General features: G+C 47.2%; 1 pseudogene; it reads right to left on the bottom strand.

Moving 5' to 3' along the window:
* Positions 1 to 1,282: 1,282 nt before the first annotated feature.
* LOC139581870 (NLR family CARD domain-containing protein 3-like) lies at positions 1,283 to 3,129 on the bottom strand (annotated as a pseudogene).
* Between the last annotated feature and the right edge of the window lie 3,792 nt (positions 3,130 to 6,921).

Consider the following 6,921-nt stretch of genomic DNA (forward strand, 5'->3'; position numbering starts at 1 on the left):
GTCAGTGTGTTAGAGGAGACACTGTAGCCGGCCAGTCTAGATACACTCCTACTATTTTTAAGAGAGAGAAGACGGTTATGGCATTGTGCCATGTAGTATAACTGTCATTAGAGCAGTTCAGACTCCAGGACACAGGGCTTCATCCAAAACCAGCAGTCATGTCCCTCTCCTCTCCTGCTGATCCCACTCCACTCTGTCTCCCAATAGCAGCGCCCAGTCAGACGCTCTCTGCACAGCAGCTTCCTCCAGTAGTCAAATCTCTCTGGGTGATCAGGAAACGGCTGCTCTTTCCCTCTTGTCACCTTCCTGTTCTCCGCAGACAGCGAGCGCTCTCTGTGTGCTGTGTTTGGGTCCAGTCTGAGGTCACAGGTATCTGGAAAAAATATATGAAACTCATAGTAGAATATCACATACCCATACTGTACATACTCACATCTCTGTGGTCCCGGTCTGATCCTGAACTCAGCACGCCACACTGTCGGAGAGAGAGGCAGTTAAACAGGGATGGGATTCACACAGTCTCACTCAATCCCAAACCTGAGTTAATGGCTTTTTTGTTTTCACACATTCATTCTTTCCAAAGTTTCCTCAGTTTACAGTGTGGATCTTCCAGTACAGCAGAGAGAAGCTTCACTCCTGAGTCTCCTGGGTGATTGTAGCTCAGGTCCAGCTATCTCAGGTGTGAGGGGTTGGAATTGAGAGAGGAGGCTAGAAAAGCACATCCTTCCTCTGTGAAAGTACAAAGTGAAAACCTTGAAACAAAAACAGAAAAACGTTTAACATTTTAGCTGCCTCTAAAAGTGGTGATAAGCAAATATTAAATTTATATACTTGTTTTTTACCAGTATAACCAGACTGTTTATAAAACACTCACCTTACTATCTCCAGTTTACTGTCTGGACCGCCCAGTGTTTACAGTTTACTGTCTGGACTGCCCAGTGTTTACAGTTTACAGTCTGGACCGCCCAGTGTTTACAGTTTACAGTCTGGACCGCCCAGTGTTTACAGTTTACTGTCTGGACCGCCCAGTGTTTACAGTTTACAGTCTGGACTGCCCAGTGTTTACAGTTTACAGTCTGGACTGCCCAGTGTTTACAGTTTACAGTCTGGACCGCCCAGTGTTTACAGTTTACTGTCTGGACTTCCCAGTGTTTACAGTTTACTGTCTGGACCGCCCAGTGTTTACAGTCTGGACTGCCCAGTGTTTACAGTCTGGACCGCCCAGTGTTTACAGTTTACTGTCTGGACTGCCCAGTGTTTACAGTTTACAGTGTGGACTTGCCAGTCCAGAAGAGAGCAGCTTCACCCCTGAATCCTACAGGTCATTGTAAGTCATGTCCAGCTCTCTCTGGTGTGAGGAGTTTGTACTAAGAGCTGAGGCCAATGCTTCACAGCATCTCTCTGTGAGTTTGCGTCTATTCAGCCTAAGAAATATAATGGATAAACTCAACTCTTAACCTGACTAAACCGAAAGAGTGAGAAGAGCGTGTGCAGTGTCTGTTGATGTGATCTGAGGTATTGCTGTTGATTTTGTACTCACAGGGCTGTTCTGGAGGCTTTGATTACCGGCAGCAGCCTCAGAAGACCCTCCTCTGATCTGGAGTACTTCTTTAGGTTAAACTCACCCAGCTCCTCTTCTGAAGTCAGCAACACAAAGACCAGTGCTGACCACTGTGCAGGTGACAGTTTGGCTCTAGATAGACTTCCTTAGCTCAGGTGGCTTTGGATCTCCTCCACTAGAGAATGGTCATGTAGTTCATTCAGACAGTGGAATAGATTGATGCATCTTTCTGGAGAGGGATTCTCCTTGAAATGATCTTTGATGTGCTTGACTGTTTCCTTGTTGATCTGTGATCCGCTTATCCTCTGAGTTAGCAAGTCTCGTAGGAGAATCTGATTGGACTCCAGTGAGAGGCCCAGAAGGAATCGGAGGAACGGGTCCAGGTGTCCACTCACTCTGTATGGCCTTTTCCACTGCTGCTTTGTAAAAGCTGGTTGAAGATGAATCTCTGAATGGAAAATGTTTAAAAAAGGATTGCTGTTTGGCTAATAGATTCACATTGTCACTGAAGAATGTGAGAAACGCATACAGAGCAGCCATAAACTCCTGAATACTGAGATGGACAAAGCAGAAAACATTTCCCTGGCACAGGGTCGGTTCCTCACTGAAGATCTCAGTGCACACTCCTGAGTACACAGACGCCTCCCTGACATTTATGCCACACTCTTTCACGTCTTCCTCATAGAAGATCAGGTTGCCTTTCTCCAGCTGTTGGAAAGCCAGTTTTCCCAGGGACTTGATGCTCTTTCTCATCGAGTCAGGGCCAAGGTTTCCTCTTCTGTGAAGCATATGACTCATGTCTTTCTCTTGAAATACCAGGAAATGTGAGTACATCTGTGTCAGGGTCTTGGGCGTCTCTCCACTCTCTGCTTTTACCAGATTTTTCTCCAGAACGGTGGCTGCGATCCAACAGAATACAGGTATGTGGCACATGATGTAGAGGCTTCTTGATGTCTTTATGTGTGTGATAATTCTGCTGACCAGGATCTCATCACTGATTCTCTTCCTGAAGTACTCCTCCTTTTGTGGGTCATTGAACCCTCTTACCTCTGTCATCTGGTCAACACACTCAGGGAGGGATCTGATTGTCTGCTGCAAGTCGGGAGGTTATCCAAAGTTGAGCAGAGGGAAGCAGATTCCCCTTGGTGAGGTTTGTTAGCAGTACGTCCACTGAGGTTGACTCGGTTCTATCAAACAATACGTCACTGTTGTGGAAGTCGACACTCATCCAGGCCATCGAACACAAATAAAACCTGATACTTCTTGTAGTTTGATATTTCTGATTCTTTTGTTTCCTTAAAAATCAGTAGAGAAGCTCTATAAAACTCAATTTTTTCTTGCTCATCAAATTCAGCTCTCGAAAAGAGGAAATATCAACTGTAGATCTTGATTGGCTTTTCCTTCAGCCCAGTCCAGAATAAACTTCTGCACTGAGACGTTTAACCCGATGCCAGCAACTCCCTTTTGTCAGAACAGTTCTGATAGGTTGATCTTGTCCAGGTGAAGGTTGAAAGATGTCATTGCATTTGATTGGTGTTGCTGGTCTCCTGGATGCTGTCTCACCTCATGTTCATTATTGAGCTTTGTACGTCTGTGTAGACCAGTGGCGATTTTTGCATGTACATCTTGTTGGGGCAAATTCCCCAAAACATGGTTTGATGCATGCTAGCAAAGCCACTACACAACATAACACTAATCAATACATGAATTGCACTGTAACGGTGACAAACGGTTCCCACAAACTGTTAGGGCCCACATAAAGCTGTCCCAACAGCAGAGCTTTCTTTTCAGCACCATGGAGTGAATCCTTACCACCGCTACACCTGGCTATCAGCGGAGCCTTGTCTGGCAGTGAAACAATTCATTAGGCCTTTTTTTTTTAAACGTAGCTGGTATGGCTGACTTGCTTAAACAAATGAGGCTTCTACTGACAATTGAGATGTACTAACTATGGCATAAGGGCACGATGAGCGGATAAGAGGCAATCCGTAATTTTGATTAAGACATTAATGAGCGAGCTAAGATAGATGTAGTCAATATAACTATTTGTTCAGCACTTTTGAAATGTACAGCAACACAATTCAGAACATTGGCCATTCTTACAGTATTCTCCCTGTACACCAAGTCAGAACCGTAGGATAAATAAAGTGGGCATATGAGCAGCCAGTGAAAGCTCTTACAATATTAAATTATGACATTTCTCTAAAACAGGCTATAGGCTACATTTGCACCACCAAGTCAGAACAGTAGGCTAAGTTATGAGGGTGAGGCACATGGGCTACTAACATCTTACTACACAACATACATTTAGTATTACTTTCTTAGCTACAGTATACATATCTCCCTGGCATATTACATGATTTATGCAGCAGCATACAATACATTTTTGGACCCACCTTCCTTGAACAAAAATGTTTTGTATGCTGCTGCATAAATGATGTAATATGCCAGGGAGATATGTATACTGTAGCTAAGAAAGGAATACGGCAGTCCTTCTTGTAGGCAAATTTGGGCATCAAAGTCTGGCATTGTCTGGATTTATGGTGCTTTTAAGACAACTGGGAACTCAAAAAAAAAAAGAAAAGTTGAATCATGACGTAAGTGATCTTCAGATCGGAGCTCTTAAAAGAGGCCTGAGTTCCCGATTTGGAATTCCGAGTTGGATGACCATTCAAAATGTACTTTCCCAGTCGGAGCTCGTTTTCTTCCTGGTTCCCAGTTGTCTTGAACTCACTGAAGTCTGAGATTTCAGAGTTTCCAGTTGTTTTGAACACAGCTAAAGTCGTGCTGGATTGACAGCATGGCCAATGTATCCAACCTTTTCTGGCCCATGTTTCTGTTGCATGTGAATGTTTATCCTTTTAAGCTTGGAAAGAGTCCCTTAAACACAGACTTGGACCACACACCCTCTCCACTGAATAGCAGGCTAGTGATTGCTTTGCAACGCTGATTCCTTCCAAACCACTCATTGTTGAATTTGCAATTTCCAACTTGTTGTGTAATGTTTATGTCCAATGGCCGATGAGCACCGATACGTTCTATCTATAATTTCTCTTCATCTGACAAAGATTGAAAAGGATTTGCCAGTAGATTGTTGAATTGATTCATGATGATGACTGCTTGTCTAGCTTTCTAACTAAGTGTCACGCCCTGACCATAGAGAGCTTTTATTCTCTATGTTGGTTAGGTCGGGGTGGGATTTAAGGGTGGGTTATCTAGGTGAAATATATGTCTGTCTATGTTGGCCTAGTATGGTTCCCAATCAGAGGCAGCTGTTTATCGTTGCCTCTGATTGGGGATCATATTTAGGTAGCCATTTTCCCATTGTGCTTTGTGGGATCTTGTCTATGTATAGTTGCCTGTGAGCATTATTTTAGCTTCACGTTTCGTTTGTTCATTTTGTTGTTTTTGTTCTTTGAAGTTTTCTATTCCGAAATAAAGGATGGAAACATACCACACTGCATCTTGGTCTACTCCTTATAACGATCGTGACAGAAGATCCCACCACAAACGAACCAAGCAGCGTGGCCAGGAGGAGAAGACATCCTGGACATGGGAAGAGATAATGGCAGGAGACGAAAGCCTTCCATGGAAGCAGAAGCAGGAGGATCAACGGCGACTCCGAAGTCCACGACCACGACGGAAGCCCGAGAGGCAGCCCCCGGGTTGGTCGGCGAAGCCGAGGGGCGAGTCTGAGAGCGAAGAGGAATATTGGGATAGACTGAGCGAGGAGTATTGTGAGATAGTTGAGGGGAGTGATGACTTGGAGTGGATGTTTTGGTGTCTAGAGCAAGACAGTCGCCATGAGGAGCGTGGGACCAGTCAGGCACCATGTTTTGCGGAGATATGCAATGTGTCTCCAGTGCGCATCCACAGCCCTGTGCGTTCTGTGCCAGCTCATCGCACTTGCCGTGCGAAAGTGAGCATCCAGCCAGGACGGGTTGTGGCGGCTCAGCGCTCCTAGTCTCCAGTACGCCGCCTCGGTTCAGGATATCCTGCGCCGGCTCTACGCACTGTGTCGCCAGTGCGCCTTCACAGCCCAGTGCGTCCTGTGCCAGCGCCCCACACTTGCTGGGCTAAAGTGAGCATCCAGCCAGGACGCGTTGTGCCAGCTCTACGCTCCAGACCTCCAGTGCGCCTCCACGGCCCAGTATATCCTGCGCCGGCCATACGTACTGCGTCTCCAGTGCGTCTTCACAGCCCAGTGCGTCCTGTGCCTCCTCCCCGCACTCGCGTGTCATCAGACCGGTGCCACCTGTACCGGTCCCACGCATCAGGCCTCAAGTGCGCCTCCACAGTCCAGTACGTCCTGTGCCTCCTCCCCGCACTCGCCCTGAGGTGCGTGTCATCAGCCCGGTGCCACCTGTACCGGTCCCACGCATCAGGCCTCCAGTGCGCCTCCACAGTCCAGAGCTTCTGGCGACAGTTCCCAGTCCAGAGCTTCCGGCGACAGTTCCCAGTCCAGAGCTTCCGGCGACAGGTCCCAGTCCAGAGCTTCCGGCGACAGGTCCCAGTCAGGAGCTTCCGGCGACAGGTCCCAGTCCAGAGCTTCCGGTGACGTTTCACAGTCCGGAACCCCCGAAGACGGTCCGCGGTCCGGAACCTCCTGAGACGGTCCGCGGTCCGGAACCTCCTGAGACGGTCCGCGGTCCGGAACCTCCTGAGACGGTCCGCGGTCCGGAACCTCCTGAGACGGTCCGCGGTCCGGAACCTCCTGAGACGGTCCGCGGTCCGGAACCTCCTGAGACGGTCCGCGGTCCGGAGCATCCAGCGACAATATGCCCACCCGGACCCTCCCCTATTGAGTCAGGTTTTGTGGCCGGAGTCCGCACCTTTGGGGGGGGTACTGTCACGCCCTGACCTTAGAGAGCTTTTATTCTCTATGTTCGTTAGGTCGGGGTGTGATTTAAGGGTGGGTTATCTAGGTAATTATATGTCTATGTTGGCCTAGTATGGTTCCCAATCAGAGGCAGCTGTATCGTTGTCTCTGATTGGGGATCATATTTTGGTAGCCATTTTCCCATTGTGCTTTGTGGGATCTTGTCTATGTATAGTTGCCTGTGAGCATTGTTCTAGCTTCACGTTTCGTTTGTTCGTTTTGTTATTTTTGTTCTTTGAAGTTTTCTATTCTGAAATAAAGGATGGAAACATACCACGCTGCATCTTGGTCTACTCCTTATGACACTAAGATTCTGAAAGTATGATTTTGACATGATCAGTCCAATCAAAGCTACGGTAGATATAATGTGATTTGACATCATTTTATCTGTAGCCAATGACCTTGAGCCTTGGATGGACACTTCTAATGTAAATCTATGGCAGCACCTAAGGGGCTTGAATTTTCGAGCTCTCCCCGTAGA

This window comes from Salvelinus alpinus, chromosome 7 (assembly GCF_045679555.1).
Source record: "Salvelinus alpinus chromosome 7, SLU_Salpinus.1, whole genome shotgun sequence".
NCBI lineage: Eukaryota > Metazoa > Chordata > Actinopteri > Salmoniformes > Salmonidae > Salvelinus > Salvelinus alpinus.